We start from the raw sequence: 21,998 nt of genomic DNA on the forward strand, positions 1-21,998 counted from the left end.
CCTTCCCCCCACCCCACCCCCACTAGGGCCATCTGTCACTTGCTTATCCTGCTTTCTACCCTTAAGGTCACCATTAGCACATTCCTTAGCTAATATCACCATTGTCAACACCTCTTTGTCCTTTTATCTACGACATCTTTGGCAATCTCTTCTTTGCCTCCACCTATCACTGGCCCTCTATCCAGCTCTACCTGTTCCACCCCCCTCAACCAGCTTATATTTCACCTCATTTCTATTTAACCTTAGTTCTGATGAGTCGTATGGACTCGGAAACGTTAACCATGTTTCTCTCCACAGATGCTGTTGGACCTGCTGAGTTTTTCCAGCTATTTTTGTTTTTGTTTCAGATTTCCAGCATCCGCAGTATTTTGCTTTTATCTTATGGCAATCTGCGAGTTTAGTTCAGGCCACTTTGATCGCTTCTTATAAGGATTCTGCATTTTTTTTTAAGTTACTCAATGTATTACACCACACTTATCAGTTTGCAGAACAGCCCCTTGTTTTGTTAGTGGACTGGTTAGTCCTCTCACTCTGCTGAAATATTAACCTGTGTTCATGTCACCAAACATTGTACAAGCCTCTGAGTTGTCCTCCTGCTTGTGTCAGGCATGTTAGATGGTCAAGAAAATCATTTTATCAACTAACAGACAGGAAACATCGATCACCCTTTGAGAAGGTATGTAATTTAATTGAATTGATTTTGTAAAACATTTTTTTTGCTCAGCAAAGTGAGGTATATTGGCATTGAATATCAGATAACTTTCTGAAGCATATGAGGATAGATGTCAACTCCCTGAGCTGGTAAACTGCATCCACAAGATGGGGAGAAATCAGTGGATGGATGGGTTCCAGCAGGTCAAAATTGCAGGTGGGGCTGGCCGCCTACACCAGGGTACGTTGTGGAGAGGCTGGGGCAGGCAGGCAGAGAATTAGAGCCATTTTGAGTGTTACAAATAGGTACTTGAGCAGTAGAAGGCAGTACAACAGTTGGAATTTCATTGAGAGAAGTGTGAGGTGATGCATTTTGTTATAAAGGATAAGGAAAGGCAATATAGACTGATTGGCACTGTTCTAAAGAGTGTGCAGGTACAGAGGAACCTGGGGGCGCATGTGTATCGATCTTTGAAACTGGGGGGACATATTGAGAGAGTGGTTAGCAAAGCGTATGGGGCCTTGGGCTTCTTAAATAGATGCATTGAGTACACAATCAGGGGATTAATACTGAACCCTCGTAAAAATCTGGTTAGGCCCCAACTGGAGTACTACGCCAGTTCTGGTCACCACACTTTAGGAAGGATGTGAGGGCCCTTGATAGGGTTCAGAGGAGAAAGATTCCAGAGGTGGGGGATTTTAGTTACAAGATTAGCTTGAGGAAGCTAGATTTTATCTCTTTGGAGCAAATGAGGTTGGGGAAGATTTGATAAAGGTATAAAAGATTCAAAGTCATTGCCATTGCTGAATTCCCCCCACACCCACCCCAGCATCAACATCCTGGGGGGGTTACCATTGACCAGAAACTTAACAGGGCTAACCACATAAATACTGTGGCTACAAGAACAAGTCAGGGGCTAGGAACCCTGTGGTGAGTAATTCATCTCATGACTCTCCAATCCAGTCCACCATATACAAGGCACAAGTCAGGAGTGTGATGGAGTATTCCTCACTTGCCTGGATGAGTGCAGCTCCAACAACACCCAAGAAGTTTGATACCATCAACGACAAAGCAACCAATTTACTTGGTGCCCTGTTCACCATATTAAATATTCACTCCCTTTGCCACATAGTGGCTGCTGTATGTACTGTTAGAACCATAGAACACTACAGCACAGAAAACAGGCCATTCGGCCCTTCTAGTCTGTGCCAAAATATTATTCCACTAGTCCCACTGACCTGCACCCAGTCCATAACCCTCCAGACCTCTCCCATCCATGTATCTATCCAATTTATTCTTAAAACTTAAGAGTGAGCCCACATTCACCACGTCAGATGGTAGCTCGTTCCACACTCTCACCACTCTCTGAGTGAAGAAGTTCCCCCTAATGCTCCCCCTAAACCTTTCCCCTTTCACCCTAAAGCCATGTCCTCTTGTGTTTATCTCTCCTAATCTAAGTGGAAAGAGCCTACTCGCATTTACTCTGTCTATACCCCTCAAAATTTTGGAAACTTCTATCAAATCTCCCCTCATTCTTTTACGCTCCAAGGAATAAAGTCCTAACCTATTTAATCTTTCCCTGTAACTCAACTCCTTAAGACCCGGCAACATCCTAGTAAATCTTCTCTGCACTCTCTCAATCTTACTGATATCCTTCCTGTAGTTAGGTGACCAGAACTACACACAATACTCCAAAGTTGGCCTCACCAATGTCTTATATAACCTCACCATAACATCCCAACTCCTATACTCAATACTTTGATTTATGAAGGCCAGTATGCCAAAAGCTTTCTTTACAACCTTGTCTACCTGTGACGCCACTTTCAGGGAATTATGTATCTGAACTCCCAGATCCCTTTGTTCCTCCGCACTCCTCAGTGCCCTACCATTTACTGTGTATGTCCTACCTTGGTTTGACCTTCCAAAATGTAACACCTCACACTTTTCCGCATTAAATTCCATCTGCCATTTTCTGGCCCATTTTTCCAGTTGGTCCAGATCTCTCTGCAAGCTTTGAAAGACTTCCTCACTGTCCACAATGCCTCCAATCTTAGTGTCATCAGCAAACTTGCTGATCCAATTCACCACATTATCATCCAAGTCATTGATATAGACAACAAACAACAATGGTCTCAGCACAGACCCCTGAGGCACACCACTAGTCACAGACCTCCAATCTGAGAAGCAATCATCCACTACCACTCTCTGTCTTCTCCCACACAGCCAATTTCAAATCCAGTTTACAACCTCTCCATGGATACCAAGTGTTTGAACCTTCTGAACTAACCTCCCATGTGGGACCTTGTCAAAGGCCTTACTAAAGTCTTTCCTTCATCTACATTCTTGGTAACCTCCTCGAAAACTCTACAAGGTTCGTTAAACACGACCTACCACGCACAAAGCCATGCTGACTATCCTTAATCAGCCCTTGGCTGTCCAAATAATTATATATCTGAACTCTCAGAACACCTTCCAATAATTTACCTACTACTGTCGTCAGGCTCGCTGGCCTGTAATTACCTGCTTTACTTTTGGAGCCTTTTAAAACAACGGAACGACATGAGCTACCCTCCAATCCTCCGGCACCTCACCCATGGCTAAAGACATTTTAAATATTTCTGCCAGGGCCCCTGCAATTTCTACGCTAGTCTTCCTCAAGATCCGAGGGAATATCATGTCAGGCCCGGGGGATTTATCTACCTTTATTCGCTGTAAGGCAGCAAACACTTCCTCCTCTTTAATCTCTATATGTTCCATGACACTTTTGCTTATTTGTCTTCCTTCCTTAAGCACTATGCCAGTTTCCTGAGTAAATACTGATGCAAAAAAACTGTTTAAGATCTCCCCCATCTCGTGAGGCTCCACACATAGACGACCACTCTGATCTTCAAGGGGACCAACTGTGTCCTTTACTATCCTTTTACTCTTAATATACTTGTAGAAATCCTTCGGGTTTACCTTCACATTATCTGCCAAAGCAACCTCATGTCCTCTTTTTGTCTTCCTGATTTCCTTTTTTAGTATTTTCTTACATTTTCTATACTCTACAAGTTCCTCATTTGCTCCTTGTTGCCTATAACTGCTATACACCTCTCTCTTCTTCTTAACCAAATTGCTAATATCCCTTGAAAACCAAGGTTCCCTATGCCTGTTAACTTTGCCTTTAATCCTGACAGGAACATACAAACTCTGCACTCTCAAAATTTCACCTTTGAATGCCTTCCACTTACTGAACACATCCTTGCCAGAAAACAACTTATCCCAATCCATTCTTCCTAGATCTTTTCTCATTTCCACAAAATTGGCCTTTCTCCAATTTAGAATCTCAACTCGAGGACCAGACCTATCCTTATCCATAATTAGCTTAAAACTAATGACGTTGTGGTCACTGGACCCAAAATGTTCGCCTACACATACTTCTGTCACCTAACCTGTCTGGTTCCCTAATAGAAGATCAAGTATTGCATCCTCTCTCATTGGTACCTCTATATATTGATTTAGAAAACTTTCCTGAACACATTTGACAAACTCCAAGCCATCCAGCCCTTTTACAGTATGGGAGTCCCAGTCAATAGGTGAAAAGTTAAAATCTCCTACTATCACAACTTTCTGTTTCTCACGTCGGTCTGCTATCTCTCTACAGATTTGCTCCTCCAATTCTCTCTGACTATTGGGCGGTCTACAATACACCCCTATTAGTGTGGTCACACCTTTCCCATTCCTCAGCTTCACCCAAATGGCCTCTGTAGACGAGCCCTCCTGGCTGTCCTGCTTATGCACAGCTGTAATATTTTCGCTGACTAGTAATGCCACCCCTCCCCCTTTCATCCCACCCCCTCTTATCACGTCTGAAACAACGGAACCCCGGAACATTGAGCTGCCAGTCCTGCCCCTCCTGCAACCATGTCTCACTAATAGCAATAATGTCGTAATCCCACGTGCCAATCCACGCCCTAAGCTCATCTGCCTTTCCAGCAATACTCCTTGCATTGAAATAGATGCACCTGAGAACATTTCTATCATGTACAGACCTTTGATTTCTGTCTATACATGCATTCCTCTCTTGACCTTTATCCTCCTCCACCTCACTATCTGCTCTAACACTCTGGTTCCCCTCCCTGCAAATCTAGTTTAAATGCCCTGCAGCAGCACTAGCAAACCTACCCGCAAGGATGTTAGTCCCCCTCCAGTTCAGGTGTAAACCGTCCCATCGGAACAGGTCCCACCTTCCCTGGAACAGAGTCCAATTGTCCAGAAACATGAAGCCCTCCCTCCTGCACCATCTCCTTAGCCACATATTTAGCTGTATTATCCTCCTATTTCTAGCCTCACTAGCACGTGGCACGGGTAGCATTCCTGAGATTGTAACCCTGGAGGTCCTGTCCTTCAACTTTGCACCTAACTCCCTAAACTCTCTTTGCAGGAGCTCTTGCTCCTTCCTATCCACGTCATTAGTCCCTACATGGACCACAACATCTGGCTGCTCACCCTCCCTCCTGAGAATACTGAGAACTCGATCCAAGATATCGTAGACCCTGGCATCAGGGAGGCAACAGACCATCCGGGATTCTCGATCTCTCCCACAGAACCTCTTATCTGTCCACCTAACTATTGAATCCCCTATCACTACTGCTCTCCTCTTTTCCCTCCCTCCTTTTTGAGCTGAGGGTCCAGCCTCGGTGCCAGAGATGCGACCTCTACAACTTGTCCCTGGTAGGTCGTCCCCACCAACAGTATCCAAAACGGTATACCTATTATTGATGGGAACGGCCACAGGGGTACTCTGCTGTTTCTGTCTATTCCCCTTCCCTCTCCTGACATTCACCCAGCTGCCTGCCTCCTGACTTTTAGGGGTGACTGTCTCCCTGAAACTCCTGTCTATTACTGCCTCTGCCTCCCGAATGATCCAAAGTTCATCCAGCTCCAGCTCCAGTTCCCTAACTCGGCTTCTCAGGAGCTGCAGCTGGATGCACTTCTTGCAGGTGTAGACATCAGGGACAATTGTGCTGTCCATGACTTCCCACATGCTGCATTCGGAGCACTTGACTGCCCCAACTGCTGCCTCCATTACCTACTCTTAATTTACTTAAAGGACTTTACCCGGCCCTACCCCACTGGGACCAAGCTTGTCCTCAGCCTCTACTCGCCTAAGCCTCTCGAGCCAAAGCCTCAAAGCTCCACTCCTTCACTGGGCCACTCACACACTGGCCATTCACACGCTGGCCGCTCCTCTTCAGCTTCCCCTCCTTTTATTTTCGCGCTCCGCACTCTTTTTCATTTGACCTGCCTTCAAGATCCCCGCTCTTTTTCAAATGACCTCCCCCACGCTCTCCGCGCTCTTTTTCAAATGACCTCCCCCATGCTCTCTGCGCTCTTTTTCAAATGACCTGCCTTCAAGATCCGCGCTCTTTTTCAAATGATCTCCCCACGCTCTCTGCGCTCTTTTTCAAATGACCTCCCCCACGCTCTCCGCTCTCTTTTTCAAATGACCTCCCCTACGCTCTCCGCGCTCTTTTTCAAATGACCTCCCCCATGCTCTCCGCGTTCTTTTTCAAATGACCTCCCCCATGCTCTCCGCGCTCTTTTTCAAATGACCTCCCCCACGCTCTCTGCGCTCTTTTTCAAATGACCTGCCTTCAAGATCCGCGCTCTTTTTCAAAAAAAAGGAAGAAAGTAAGAATTTATGGTAAGGGAGAATTTATTGAAAGAGAATGAATTACTTAAAATCTCTTAGCAGCCAGTGTTACCAAGCGCATTAATATTGAAAGATTACCAGATGAACCTTGCACAGCCTTAGGGCCTGCAAGCAACAGAAAGACCTTGGGAACCGGACTGGAGTCAGAGGATGGCAATAACATAGATTAAGTGTGCTCTTCAACAGATAGGGGAAGGACAGATGGTCCCAGCTTAGATAGGAGGGAAGGTCTCTGCCTTGGTGAAAAATAGGGACATACGATGCGTGTACCTGTTACCAGAGATGTCTGTTTAATGTAAACCTATATGTTGACGAGATCGGAATCTGGAAACTGTTCTTGTACGTGACCAATAATGTATAAATATGCTGAACACTTGTAATTTAGCAGAGTGCTGTCTCAAGCTGCATTGAGATGGTTCTCTCCTTGCAATTGCTTGAATAAACAGTCGTGACCTGTACCTGAGACTCCTGTGGTCCGTTTGTCCAAGTGACCACAACAGTACCATCTAGAAGATGGACTGCAGCAACTCACTAAGCCTCCTTCGATAGCACATTCCAAACCCAAGGCCTCCACCACTTAGAAGAACAAGGGCAGTAGATGCTTGGGGCACCACCAACAGCAAGTTCCTCTCCAAGACATACACCATCCTGACTTGGAACTATAATGCCTTAGTAAAGTAAGTTGGGAAGAAGACATAAGGAGTCTGCAAAGGGACATAAGTTAAGTGAATGGGCAAAAATTTGGCAGATGGAGTATAAAATGGGAAAATGTGAACTTGTCCACTTTGGCAGAAAGAATACAAAAGCAGCATATTATTTAAATGGAGAGTGTTTGCAGGGATCTGGGTGTCCTGGTACATGAATCAGGAAAAGTTAGTATGCAGGTACAGCAAGTTATTAGGAAGGCAAATGAAATATTGTTGTTTATTGCAAGGCAAATGGAATATAAAAGCAGGGATATTTTGCTACAGTTTTGCAGGGTGTTGTTGAGACTGTGGCTGGGATTTTCCGGCCATGTTGTGGTGGGACTCTCCATGGGAGAGTCGGCGGCCCAGCCAAAAGTCTACTGACTTTTGGCAAGACTGGGCGATCCTGGCGGTGAGCAGGGCTGGAAAATCCCACCCAACATCTGGGGTACTATGTACAGTTTTGGTCTCCATATTTAAGAAAGGATATAAATGCGTTAGAAGCAGTTCAGGAGAGGTTCACTCGATTGGGATGGGGGTGGCTATCTTACGAGGAAAGGTTAGACGGCTGGGCCTGTATCCACTGGAGTTTAGAAGATTGAGGGGCAATCTTATTGAAACATATAAGATGCTGAGGTGACTTGACAGGATGGATGCTGAAAGATGTTTCCCCGTGTGGGAGAGACTAGAACTTGAGGATTCAGTTTAAAAATAAGGGATGTCCCATTTAAGATGAAGATGAGAAGAACTTTTCTTCGGCTTTTTTCGAGGTGGTGTAGGATGTATGTGTTCTGTTATCTTCTCTGTGGAAGGCAAACATATTGGTGGAGTGGGATAGCAGCTGCACACTACAGCTGGCTCTGGGGCTCTGACTCTTATGATGGCCTAATGTAAAGGCACTGAAGGGCAATCAAGAAAAAACTGATTCAAGAGAGAAACTGTCAGGACTCGAACAATCACACCATTTGAAATAGAAGACAACAAACTGACATTCTCTGAGTAATTTTCTTCTGTGTTGAACACTGGGGAAAGGTGAAAGCATCAGCTTGAGAAAATTAAGCACTTTCAGCTCCCATAAAGAACTTTGCAGCTGTATCATTCACTTCTGCTATGATGGCAAGAGAAATATTCAATACCTGAGGCATGAGTGAATCAGGTAGACAAAAAGAAGAATGAAGAACATTCTGAAGATACTGCAGGATACAAGGAAAGGAAGGCTTCCCTACTATTCTTAGGGTAGAAATTTCAATTTCTGTAAGTAGTGGTATCATTTCCACACTTGCTTCAGCGTGAGGCTGCTCCATTGTAGACAATGGGATCGCGGGGTTCACATGAGACAGTTGGATTGAACCATCATCAACAATGGAATAAATCTTTGGACCTGGGTCTATATGAAGTTCCTGCGTAGTACTCTTCAGCTGTAGAAGCTCTGCAGTTTGGGCCACTGCTTCTTTACTGAAAGAAGAGTTGAGTGCATTCATGACATGCTGGTGAGATCCAAGTGGGAGCTGCAGCTTACATTCATACAATGGGCATAGATAAGGTGGATAGGAAGAAACTTTTCCCCTTAGCGGAGGTGACAATAACCAGGGGGCATAGATTTAAAGTAAGAGGCAGGAGGTTTAGGATGGGATTTGAGGAGGGATTTTATCACCCAGAGGATGGTTGGAATCTGGAACACACTGCCTGAGGGGGTGGTAGAGGTAGGAACCCTCACAACATTTACGAAGTATTTAGATGAGCACTTGAAACACCATAGCATTGAGGCCTATTCGCCAAGTGCTGGAAAATGGGATTAGAATAGATGGGTGCTTCTAACACAGACACAATGGGCTGAAGGGCCTGTTTCTGTGCTGTATAACTCTATGACTCTATAAATTAATAAGCTCTGAACTTCCACTATTGACTTGATCCAACTTGGGGCTAAGCATCTCATTATCCCTGGAAAGCTTTCTGCTGGGTGCATGCAATTGTTGATGCATGGTGGGGTCAGAGGAATAAGTAAACAAATTCACCTTTTTATTATCTTCTTCAGCAAAAGGATGATTCTCCTCAAAAAAGACAACAAAGATTTCAAAGGCATTGGCAGTGGAGTCAAAGTGTAGTAAGATCTAGAATCTACCTCTTCGTCCAAAAGATCATCTGCTTTTCAATAGCTTCATTCACTTGAAGACTGGAAAGAGCCAACCCAGGTCTAGAAGCTCCTCTAGTGAATGGTCACTGTCATTGGTAGTGCATCCTCTTTCCACCTCTTCCAGCTTGACTGCAAAGAGAAGTGAGATATCTGCAATCTCCTCATGTGGTCCAGTGGATGGTGTTTCTGCAGTAAAAACTGGTTCACTGCACAATGAGTCAACTTCAATTTCTGCTACAGCTTTGAGCTTTCCCAGTACCTGAGACAATCTTGGAAATTCATCCCTGAGTATTGCTCCACTGTCCTCTATTGTTACCTCATTGACGTTTTGGTAGAAGACCAAGTCCTAAACACGCTGACTGCTAAGCAGAGAAATTTGCTCGTTTTGAAAGATATAAAGAGTTTCTTTAATTTCTTTATCTCTATGTCTAAGGGTTGTAGTGATCTGACCCTTCACTTTGAGGTCTGTGTCTCCTGGCTGCTGTCGCTTTATTTTTAATGGCTGGATCCCAACATCATTAAGCCAGTCCCATTTATCTGATAAAAACAAAAAAACTGCGGATGCTGGAAATCCAAAACAAAAACAGAATTACCTGGAAAAACTCAGCAGGTCTGGCAGCATCGGCGGAGAAGAAAAGAGTTGACGTTTCGAGTCCTCATGACCCTTCGACAGAACTTGCAAGTTCTGTCGAAGGGTCATGAGGACTCGAAACGTCAACTCTTTTCTTCTCCCCCATTTATCTGATATGACTGTGACCCAAGACCAATGTCCAGTTTAAATTCAGTTCTGTAATCTTGACTTCCAGCTCTACAGACCAGAACTACTTATTGAGATCTTTTATTTCCTGCAGGAAATCTCCATCCTGAATGTCCTTGATTTCAATTTGCTGTACTTTAGAATGGTGAGAAGCTTGCTCCCGCTCTCCTCCCTTCAACTGTGCTTTAGATATGCAGAATCATTTAAAATATCCAGTTTTGCACGGACAAGGCAATAGGCTTGCTCTGCTGGTCATTCTCTACAGTGCTGCTGCCTTTTGGCACCGCATCAGGAACATTTTAACACAGGTTGAAGGGCTCTTCCTGCCCCCTTCAGTGGTTTTGGTGAGCATTTTTGCTGGGTTTTTGATGGGCAGGGCCTACATACTGGAACGACCCCTCCTAAGCCTTGATATCTCCCTAAAGGATGTCCCAATTCTGCTGTCCTAGCGCCACTTGCTTTGCAAACTGTTTGGCCTTCTCTAACGTTAAATCCTCTTTGGTTTGCAAAAAGTCTGAAAGCATTCCAACTTTGATGTCAATGAGAATTAACTCATGCCTTAAAGCTTCTTAGCTGCAACAGCTGGCCAGTCAATACAAATCATTAATAAATACATCAATGGATTCACTGGGCCTTTGGCTCCTTTGGTTGAATATCATCTGTTCAATGACCTGCATCGCCTTAGGGCTGAAGTAACTATTGAAGGCCCTCATAACCTCTTCATTGGATGCTGAGGTCACCTTGACTCCCTGTCTTGCCAGAGCATCATCAGCTATGTCCCTAATCATGTACAGAAGTGTACTGACCTGGTGTTTTTCTGCCTTTTCTTATAAGCCCAATGTTGTTTGGTATCTTTGAAACTGTCACTTCCAGAGCTTCTATAATTGTGCTTGCTGTGGACCCTTGGTGTGTTGGAAGGGCTGAGGAAGGGATAGTGGCTGTTCAATGGCTGCCGACATTGTGTGTGGTTAACTGCCCCCTGCCAAAGTATGTTTTATTTTTATCCTTCTTCGTTGTGAAGTTGAGCTTTTCCAAGGTGGTCATCTGTGGTCTCAGTTTCTTAAACCGCAGCCTCCAGCGCTGCCACCATGTTTTAACATCCCATGAAAGAATAAAAGAAAAGGTGAGAGAGGTAGAGAGGTTCCGGCGGTTTAGTGAGGAGATTTCAAAACCTAGAGCTCAGGCATCTAAAGGTGTAGCTGCCAATGTAGAGTGAATGAATTGGGGATGCACAGCAGGCCAGAATTGGAGGAGTGCAGATACCTCAGATGGTCATAGGTCTGGAGAAGATTACAGGAATAGGGAAGGTTAAGGCCCTGGAGGGATTCAAACACAAGGAAAAGATTGTTAAAATTGAAGAATTGCTAGACTGGGAGCAGGGACAGGTTGATGGGTGAATGGAATTTGTTTTTTAAATTCATTCACAAGAGATTTGTTCTCATTTACTGATCTACTTTTCTTTTGTTTCTGAAAATGTTTTCAATAAAGATAAACACTGACAATATTGAAGGTCTTTTTGAAAATTACAGCCACATTGATGGCTACACCATTGGTCCAGATGTATCCCCGTGTAGTCAATTAACTAATAATCATTCGATCAACAGTGTTATTGTTATTGTCTATAGCCTGGTTTGTTTCCTTGCTATGGCAGGGAACATAGTTGTAATAATTGTCTTACTTTACCATTACTGCACAAAATCATCCACAGATATCTGCCTGCTTCATCTGGCTGTGGCTGATCTGCTCTTTGCTGTGACCCTGCCTTTTTGGACAGTGGATGCCATATCTGGCTGGGTGTTTGGTGATGCCATGTGTAAAATTATCAGCATGTTACAGGAAGTTAACTTTTACAGTGGGATTCTGTTGCTGGCTTGTATCAGTATCAATCGCTATCTGTCCATTGTCTACTCTATACAGGTCCACAAGCAGAAGAGCCCATTTCTAATCAAGCTGGTCTGTGCTGCTGTTTGGGTGGTGGCTATTGTTCTGTCTTTACCAATTCTGTACAAGGGCAAATACAACCCAGATGGTTTCACTAGAACAATGTGTTATGAGGTACTCAATGCTGAATTGGCTGAAACATGGAGAGTAACCACCAGGTTTTTGCGACACTTTATTGGGTTCCTCATCCCACTGGCTGTCATGATCTTCTGTTACTGTGTGACGATCTGGAAACTGTGTCAAATGAAGGGATTCCAGAAACAGAAAGCCATGAAGGTCATCATAGCGGTGGTGCTGGCTTTTCTCATTTGTTGACTCCCATACAATATTACCGTGTTCATCGACGCACTGATGAGGGGCAGACTCATTGATGAGACTTGCAACATCTGGAATGTTATCGACAGGGCTCTATTTGGAGCCCAAACCTTGGGTTTCCTGCATAGTTGCATTAACCCAATTTTATATGCATTCATTGGGGTCAAATTCAGGAGGAACTTGGTCAAACCTTTGGCTACAAAAGCAGCCTTTAAACAAAGTGAAGAGTCACAGCTTAAGAGATCTGCAACCACCTCTGGATTTGGACTAACTTCAATCATTATATAGACTCCTTCTGATAGAGATGCTTCAACAAATCAATAAGATAGCTTCAATGGAAAATAAAGTTGGATGGAGAATAATAACTGGCTGAACCGAATGCAAGGTTTCTGGTGGGGGATTAAATCCTTGAAGAGCATTCCAGTTAGATATAGACAACAAGCTCTGTTTAGATTAGGAAAACAGACTCTTGTACAAATCTAATATTTCCACAAAATCCACCAGCTTTATAAAATGTTCTAGTTTTGAATCCTTTTATGATATTGTTTGTACCAATGGGTTATCTTGAGCAAACTAAACAATCTTACGAAAGTGTCATTGTCTCAATTACAGGCTGTAACCTTCACAATTACTGCATGTTCCGGGACTGCTACGATAAGTTACAGGTTGGGAGACATCATAGAATCATACAGCAGAGAAGGAGGCCTTTTGGCTATTGTGCCTGTGCTGGTTCTTTGAAAGAGCTATCCAATTAATTCCACTCTCCCCTACCTTTTACCCCAGAACTCCAAATTGTCTTTTTCAGGTATGAATTTGCAATTCCTTTTGGAAATTACTATTAAATCTATTTCTGCCACCCTTTCAGGCAGCATATTTCAAACACAACTCACTGCATAAAAAAATTCTCATTGTCCACACTGGTTCTTTTGCCAATCACCTCAAATCTTTGTCCTCTGATTACTGACTCTCTTGCCACTGGAAACAGTTTCTCCTTATTTACTCTATTGAAACCCTTCATGATTTTGAACACTTATGTTAAATCTCCTCTTAGCCTTCTCTGCTCCAAGGAGAATAATCTCAGCTTCTCCAATTTCTCCACATAACTGAAGTCCGTCATTTCTGGAAACATTCCAAAAAATGTCTCTATACCTCCTCTGAAGCTTTCATGCCCTTCCAAAAGTGTGATGTCCAGAATTGGAAACAATACTCCAGCTGGGGCCTAACCAGTGTTTTATAAATGTTTAATATAATTTCCTTGCTTTTGTATTTTGTGCCCTGGTTTTAAGTCAAGGATCCTACATGCTGTTTTAACAGCCTTCACAAGTTGTATCACAGAATCACAGTGCAGAAGAGGCCCTTCGGCCCATCGAGTATGCACCGACACATGAGAAACACCTGACATACCTACCTAATCCCATTTACCAGCACTTGGCCCATTGCCTTGAATGTTATGACATGCCAATTTTCATCCAGGTACTTTTTAAAGGATGTGAGGCAACCCGCCTCCACCATCCTCCCAGGAAGTACATTCCAAACCGTCACCACCCTCTGGGTAAAAAAGCTTTTCCTCACAGCCCCCTAAACCTCCTGCCCCTCACCTTGAACTTATGACCCCTTGTGACTGACCCTTCAACTAAGAGGGACAGCTGCTCCCTATCCACCCTGTCCATGCCCCTCATAATCTTGTACACCTCGATCAGGTCGTCCCTCAGTCTTTTCTGCTCCAACGAAAACAACACAAGTCTATCCAACTCTCTTCATAACTTAAATGTTTCATCCCAAGCAACATCCTGATGAATCTCCTCTGCACCCCCTCCAGTGCAATCGCATCTTTCCTATAATGTGGTGACCAGAACTCCAGCTCTGGCCTCACCAAGGTTCTACACAACTCCAACATGACCTCCCTATTTTTGTAATCTATGTCTTGATTGATAAAGGCAAGTGTCCCATATGCCTTTTTCACCACCCCACTAACATGTCCCTCTGCCTTCAGAGATCTATGGACATACACGCCAATGTCCCTTTGTTCCTCAGAACTCCCTGGTGCCATGCTGTTCATTGAATACTTCCTTGCCAAATTACTCATTCCAAAGTGTATTACCTTACACTTTTCAGGATTAAATTCCATCAGCCACTTATCTGCCCATTTGACCATCCCGTCTATATCTTCCTGTAGCCCAAGACACTCAACCTCACTGTTAACCATCTTTGTGTCGTAAATGACAAATAATAGGGGAACCAGCACAGATCCTTGTGGTACGCCACTGGATACTGGCTTCCAGTCACTAAAGCATCCTTCTGTCATCACCCTCTGTCTCCTACAACTAAGCCAATTTTGAATCCACCTTATCAAATTACCCTGTATCCCATGTGCATTTGCCTTCTTTATAAGTCTCCCATGTGGGACCTTGTCAAAGGCTTTGCTGAAATCCATATAAACTACATCAACTGCACTACCCTCATCTACACACCTGGTCACCTCTGCTTTAAAAGATCTGTGGCCTATTGTATACCCTATTGTTCCCAAACTCTAAACAATTAAATTCTGCCTTTGAATGCTCATGTACACCATTCTTTTCACAGTGCTGTAACAGTATCTTTGACCAATACAACCTTGCCCACTCCTTCTCTGTCTTTCCTGAATATCAAAAAGGCAGGAAGGACAATAAGATAAAAACAGAAAATGCTGGAAAAACTCATCAGGTTTGACAGCATCTGAGGTGAGAAAAACAGAGTTAATGATTCGAGTCCGCACAACTCTTCAGGCTTCTTTTGGTCAACAGCCAGTTGGTTAAATAATAAGTTCAATTAATTTATTCGGGCAAAAGGAAAAACTGGTTAAAGCAAGGGAAAGAATTAGCAAGCGAGAAATGGGATGAATGTTTCCCCTTGCGGGGGAATCTAGAACTGGGGACACAGTTTAAAAATTAGGTATCTCCCATTTAAGACAGGAATGAGGAAACTATTTTTCTCTTACAGTCTCATTAGTCTGTGGAATCCTCTTCCCCATGTCTGGGGAAGTGGATTCCACAGACTAATGAGCTTTTATTTTGCTTTTATTTTGCTTTCCAGCAGTGGAGGCTGGGTCATGGAATATAATCAAAATTGAATTAGATAGATTTTTGATTGACAAGGGAGTCAAGGGTTATGGGGGTGGACAGGAAGGTGCAGAGGCCATGATCAGATGAGCCATAATCTTATAGAATAGCAGAGCAAGCTTGAGGGGCTGAATGGCCTACATTTGCCCCTAATATTTGAATTCTTGTAAATGTGAAAGAGCTATGAAAGACATTAAATCCAAAGTAGAGATTGAAGCAGAAACCTTGAAAAGGAGTTTCTGACCCTCATTAAGGGCAGAATTTAATGAGGCCACCCATAATGGGAAATGTGGCAGGCAGGGTGGCTTAATCTGATGGGAGCCGAAATCTCAGCTTCCCGATGGCAAGTTGAGTTTAAGGGATGAAGTTGGCAGCGTTTCAGAGTTTCATCTGGCTGTAGCTGATCTGCTCTGCGTTATCATCTTGCCTTTTTGGGCAGTGGATGCCATATCTGGCTGGGTGTTTGGTGATGCCATGTGTAAGATTATCAGCATGTTACATGAAGTTAACTTTTACAGTGGGATTCTGTTACTGGCTTGTATCAGTATCGATCGCTATCTGTCCATTGTCCACTTTACACAGACCCACAAGCAGAAGAGACCATTTCTAATCTCTTTTCCATACACTATCATCACATGAATACTCATTAAATTCCCAACTTTTCCAAATTAAGGACTGCCTTCAAGATTAAATTAGTGGTGAATGGGAAACTTGTACCACAGCACAAAAGCAAAATACTGCAGATGCTGTAAATCTAAAATAGAGACAGAAAATGCTTGAAATACTCAGCAGGTCAGACAGCATCCATGGAGGGGAACAGAATTACCATTTCAGGTCAAGATGATCTTTCATCGGAACTCATGCCACTTAATTTACGACTGTTTAAAGATGGTTTGCACCAGGTGAGGTGGTCCATTTGGATCAGACATAGGCGATTGTTTTTGTTGAACTCTATGACAAAGGGGAATTTTTGCGGACCTGGACTGTTGGTAGCATCAAGGGCGGAGCGGGGTGGGTGGGTGGTTCTTGCAGGTAGAGTTGGGGAACGGAAGGGTGCAACAGTGGGGCTTGCAGGCACAGAAGGTTGGATCAGGACATGAAGAGGTGCTACAGAAAGGCACTGGAGTATTGGGCGAGTCGGGGAGGTAAACAGTCTCAACAGAGCAATTGCTTGGCCTAGAGGGCATGTTCCGTCCTGTCAGATGTTGGGTTCTGGGTGTCTAAGGAAGGCAGCTCTACTACTGCGCAGAGTTCCACATTCAGAGAGGGGAGTTGAAACTTCGCCAGGAAGATCAAGGCACCTTTCCAAGATGCGAAGGCTAGGGAAAGACATGCCAGGAATGCCAGAGGCAACTTGATTTTGACTCATTTTGTGCAAGTGTGAGGCACCGAACTGACCAGCATCCCATCGTCTACAAACCATTGCCACCTTGGGATGGTCACCCACCTCCACCAACCTTTCCTCGGAACAAGCTTTAAACTTGAGCCCTATGCCATCTAGAAGGCAAGAAGAGTGGATCATTGTCACACAATTGCGAGTGAAGACTGCTCCTAAGGGCAACTGTTGCACACTTGGATATGAGTCAGTAAAGCTACCATGACCAAGACATTAGATTCTGGTCCATTGTGGCAGAGTTATGAGTGCCCATACAGTGTTTCATTTGTGTTAGTAGCAAGTACCTTCAGCAAATCTCCTTGCCACTGCATATAAGGGAGGACCTTGTCCCCTGGAGTTTTTTTTATTCTTTCATGGGTCAAGGGCGTTGCTGGCTAGGCCAGCATTTATTGCTCATCCATAATTGCCCTTGAGAAGGTGCTGGTGGCCTTCTTGAGCCACTGCAGTCCATGTGGTGTAGATACACCCAAAGTGCTGTTAGGGAGGGAGTTCCAGGAATTTGACTGAGCGACAGTGAAGAACGGCGATATATTTCCAAGTCAGGATGGTGAGTGACTTGGAGAGGAACTTGCAGGTGTTGGTGTTCCCATCTATCTGCTGCCCTTGTCCTTCTAGGTGGTAGAGGTCATGGGTTTGGAAGGTGACGTGGAAGGAGCCTTGGTGAGTTGCTGCAGTGCATCTTGTAGATAGTACACACTGCTGTCACTGTGCATGGGTGGTAGAGGGAGTGCATACTGGATGTGGTGGATGGGGTGCCATTCAAGTGGGCTGCTTTGGCCTGGATGATGTTGAGCTTCTTGAATGTTGTTGGAGCTGCACTCATTCAGGCAAGTTGAGATTACAAATCTTGCCACACACATGAACACCCCATAAAGACTGAGCGCAAACTCACAGCTTGACAAGAGCAGCTCAGTTCTACAGTCAAAAGAATTAGCATTTACATAGTGTGAAGCAGAGAATACAGATAACCAAGAGCAACTTGTTGTTAACAACCTGCGTGCTAACCGCCGCGTGAAAACCCAAGACCCTTTAGACAATACTTATTCGAGACTTGAAGAGGCACTGAGCTCTGAAATCAATGTCTTCACTCATGCCTGACTCCAAAAGAGAAAAAAAACATTCAGAACTCTAATCTTGAATAGTTTTTCCACAGCAAAAACAGGTTTTGAATGTAACCAGGTCACCAAAAAATTATCCTCGTGGCAAAGGGCAATATCATTGCTGATGTCCTACCTTGAGTTTAAACCTTAGAAATGCATCAGGGAAGTGACAATGCACCTGCTAGCTATGTGCTTGTCTTACCAGTATGAATGAGAGAATGAACGTATATCTCTTTACTTCTTTGTTTTCTTTTGCAAGACCACATGAAAATAAAATGAAACAGAATTCATTGTTTTCCCAGAGGGAGAAAGGTCTGTAATATCAATGAGACATGAAAAGAAATCAAACCTGCATGTGTTAAAACTTAATTCTTTTTCCTGCTGAACCACAAAAGGGCTGCTACAGCTCACGTGACTCACAAGATGCTGGCCTGCTGTTCTGAAAGGTTCCAACAGAGACTACAAAAGAACCGGACAGGTTTCTGGTTAGAATCAGCAAACTTTATTTCCTGATAAAGCTACATGCTTGTACCAAGACCAAAGCTAGAATGCTCCACCCTTAAAATTACCCACTCTTACGGCTGATTTGTCTGTACAGTCACATGATCCCTATAACAGTATGAAAGGCTTAACTAACAATTACGACAAGTTCCACTCCCATCCCTTGTACAATCTCACACCGCATTGTAAGGCCACATTATAATCACAAAACTAGGTGAATAACAGACAAACTGACTTTCCCAGCTGGGACAATAACAAAGACAGAGACATCAGGCAAGATTTCCCGGTCCCGTATGCCACAGGACTGGAAATTCCCTGCCAGAGTCAATGGACCTTTTGCTGGTCCGTTAAATTTTCTGTCCCACCTGTGGCGATTCCTGCGGTGAGTGGAACTGAAAAACCTCCTGATAACGCAATGCCTCTTTGTGTTTTGACAGTACATTGAGCACTCCGCAAGCAATGCGCTGGGAGTGCACCAAGCTCTTGAAAGGTCATTAGCTGCCTATAAATTTGTGACCAAGGGTGGGAGGTCTTACTGCAGGAGGTTCTATTTGGATGAAAGGATTATATTACAGTAAAGAATATGACCAGAAGAACATAGCAAAGCACATTAATGATTAATGATATCTCACTTGTGTTCCTGATCAGAGAGGAGTTGAGGACGAAATTTTTCAGATTAAGGTCCTCAAGGTAATTGTGCAAACGAAGGGCAACACATTTACAGTTTATTTTGAAAGTTTATTGCCTTTCACTGTACTCGTGGCTTCAGCCATTTCATGATGTCACATGGTGTGAATCAAATTAGCTGAAGACTGGTATCAATAATGCTGGGGACCTCAGGAGGAGGCCAAGATGGATCATCCACTCAGCACTTTTGTCTGAAGACTGTTGCAAATGCTTCAGCCTTGTCTTTTGCACTGATGTGCTGGTCTCCTCCATCATTGAGGATGGGGATATTTGTGGAGACTCCTCTTCCTGTTGGTTGTTTAATTGTCCACCACCATTCACGACTGGATGTGGTAGCACTGCAGATCCAGTGGTTGTGGGATTCCTTAGCTCTGTCTATCACATACTGCTTTTGCTGTTTGGTATGCAAGTGTTGTAGTGTGTTGTAGCTGTGTTATAGCTTCACTAGGTTGACACCTCATTTTTAGGTATGTCTGGTGCTGCTCCTGGCATATTCTCCTGCAGCCTTCATTGAACTAGGGTTGAACCCCTGGTTTAATGGTTATGGTAGAATGGGGGATATGCCGGGCTATGCGAATACAGATTGTGGTTGTATGCAATTCTGCTCTTCCAGGTGGCCCACAATGCCTCATGGATGCCCAGTTCTGAGTTGCTAAATCTGTTCAGCCAGTTGAAGCAGCAGAGGGAGCAGAGCAGAGCGAACCCTGGGGGTGAACAGTGCCAGCAGAGCTTCTCAATAAAAGTCTGCGGGTCGAGGCTCAGATCGAGCCAGTTGGAGCAGCAGCTAACCCCAACAGGAACCCTGCCAGAATTCGACAAGGCTGACAAAAGTGAAGTCAAGGCAAAGCAGAGATCTGATTGGTAGATAGTAGGCAAGTTGTATTTCTCCAGTTTAAAGCTACATTAAGGAAAGGTAACAGTTCTAGCATTTTTTAAAAAAAGAAACTTAAATAATTTTCTACTGGCTTACATTTAGGGTAAGAATATTTTAACTGAAGGTATGGCAGGGGAGCTCAGTCCAGTGTGTTGTACGGCCTGCAGTGTGTGGGAAGTCCTAGACACTCTTGGCAGTCTGGATGACCACACCTGCAGGAAGTGCCACTGGTTTGACCAGATTGAGCGCTGGGTTTCGGAACTTGAGCTTTGGCTGGAGGCACAGCAGTGTATCCACGAGGCTGAGAGTTATGTGGATAGCATATTTTCAGATGTGGTCACCTTGCAGCTTAAGGAAGTGCAGTCAGAGAAGGAACGGGTGACCACTAGTCAGAAGAAGGGAGGCAGGCAGGTGTCAGGAAAGCCCCAGAGTGCATCTCACTCAAGAACTGTTTTCCAATGTTGGAAAACGGTGAGAGTGACGGTTCCTCTGGGGATGCAGCCAGAGGCCGGCTGCACAAGGTGGGAGGAGAAAGAGAGGAAGAGCAGTAGTGGTAGGAGACTCAATAGTGAGGGGTACAGACAGGCATTTCTGAGGCCGCAGATGTGACTCCAGAATGGTGTGTTGCCTCCCTGGGGCCAGGGTCAAGGAGGTCACTGAACAGCTGCAGGGATTTCTGAAGGGGGAGGGCGAACAGTCAGAGACTGTGGTTCATATTGGTACCAACAACACAGGCAGAAAGAGAGATGAGGTCCTGCAATAACAATTTCGGGAGCTAAGTAGCAGATTGAACAGCAGGGCCTCAAAGATTGTAATCTCTAGATTACTCCCTGTGCCACATGCTAGTGAGTATAGGAATAGGCGGATAAAGCGGATGAATGTGTGGCTGAAGAGTTGGTTTAGGAGGGAGAGCTTTAGATTCCTGGATCACCGGGTCAGTTTCTGGGGAAGGTGGGACCTGTACAAGTCTGACGGGTTGCACTTGAACCAGAACGGGTCCAACATCCTTGAGTGGGGTGCGATTTGCTAGTGCTATTGGTGGGGGTTTAAACTAATTTGGCAGTGGGATAGGATGCGGAGTGGAGGTATAATAGGGGGTGATGCACAGACAAGTATAGAAGAGAAACCAAGTCAGTCTGGAAGACAGCGTATATAGTCAAGTTAAGGCATAAGGGAGCATGGCAAGGCTGGATGGCATTTATTTTAATGCAAGGAGTCTTGCGACTAAGGCTGGTGAGTTGAGGGTGTTGATTAACACATGAGGATACAATATCATTGCTATCACTGATATCACTGACTGGAGTGCTGTGTTTGGCTGCGGTAGAGTGCTTCAGTTGGAGTTTGTTGACTGAGGGAGTTTATGGGTTAAATTAAGGGTTAAATTCGATAAAAAGTCTAGTCTTTTTTTAATTTAGCAATTAACTAAAAGTTGCTGTTAGGGTTGGAAGAAGGTGAGATTTAGTCCAGCCTTAAAACGGGTCTCATTCAGGCTCAGCTTGCGGCTGCGGTTAATTAGATAACTGGCTTAATCAAGTTTTCAGAGGCTAGGTTCAGAGAGTATAAAAGTAGGCTATCTTATGGTGCTGACTTTGTCTGCACTAGAGTGCTTCAGTTGGAGTTTGGTGACTGAGGGAGTTGAGGGAGGAGGTGCTCCTTTCCTTTCCTAGCTTTCCTCAGAAAGAAAAGCAGCAGCCTTGGTAAGTAGGACCTGGTGAGTAAATTAGAAAAGTGTAATATTTTTAAACAAGTAGCTATCCATGGATTTAACTGAGAAGTGCCAGGAATAAGGGAAATTTAGGGCCAATATAATGAAGTATTAAAAAATAACCCAAAGTAGAATAAAGTTAACTTAAGGGAAATAGAGTTAAGGCATGGCAGGGCAGCTCAGTCGAGTGGAATGCGTGTCCTGTAATATGTGTGAAGTCATAGATGCTACCAGTGTCCTAGATGACCACATGTGCAGGAAGTGCTGTCAGCTGCAGAAACTTGAGCTCCGGGTTTCAGAGCTCGAGCGGCAGCTGGAGTCACTGTGGCACATCCGTGGGGCTGAGAGTCATGTGGATAGCACGTTCAGAGAGGTGGTCATACCGCAGCTTAAGGACCTGGAGACAGAGAGAGAATGGGTGACCACCAGTCCAAGAGAAGTAGGTAGACAGTGCAGG

The 21,998-nt window shown here is 44.3% G+C and overlaps 1 protein-coding gene and 1 pseudogene across 4 annotated transcripts in view; both read left to right on the top strand.

The window, feature by feature from the left end:
• The first annotated feature begins 539 nt into the window (after positions 1 to 539).
• LOC121285180 (C-X-C chemokine receptor type 2-like) overlaps positions 540 to 21,998 on the top strand; it is a 65,136-nt gene continuing 43,677 nt past the window's right edge. For 2 of the 4 annotated variants that reach the window (XM_041201436.1, XM_041201439.1), the window contains exons 1-2: positions 540 to 676; positions 12,793 to 12,985. The gene's annotated coding sequence lies outside the window, so the exon portion shown is untranslated. The remainder of the gene's footprint in view (positions 677 to 12,792; positions 12,986 to 21,998) is intronic. The other 2 variants (XM_041201438.1, XM_041201437.1) reach the window with 1 other exon arrangement.
• LOC121285070 lies at positions 11,398 to 12,468 on the top strand (annotated as a pseudogene).

The sequence above is a fragment of the Carcharodon carcharias genome, chromosome 12, assembly GCF_017639515.1.
Source record: "Carcharodon carcharias isolate sCarCar2 chromosome 12, sCarCar2.pri, whole genome shotgun sequence".
NCBI classification, from domain to species: Eukaryota; Metazoa; Chordata; class Chondrichthyes; order Lamniformes; family Lamnidae; genus Carcharodon; species Carcharodon carcharias.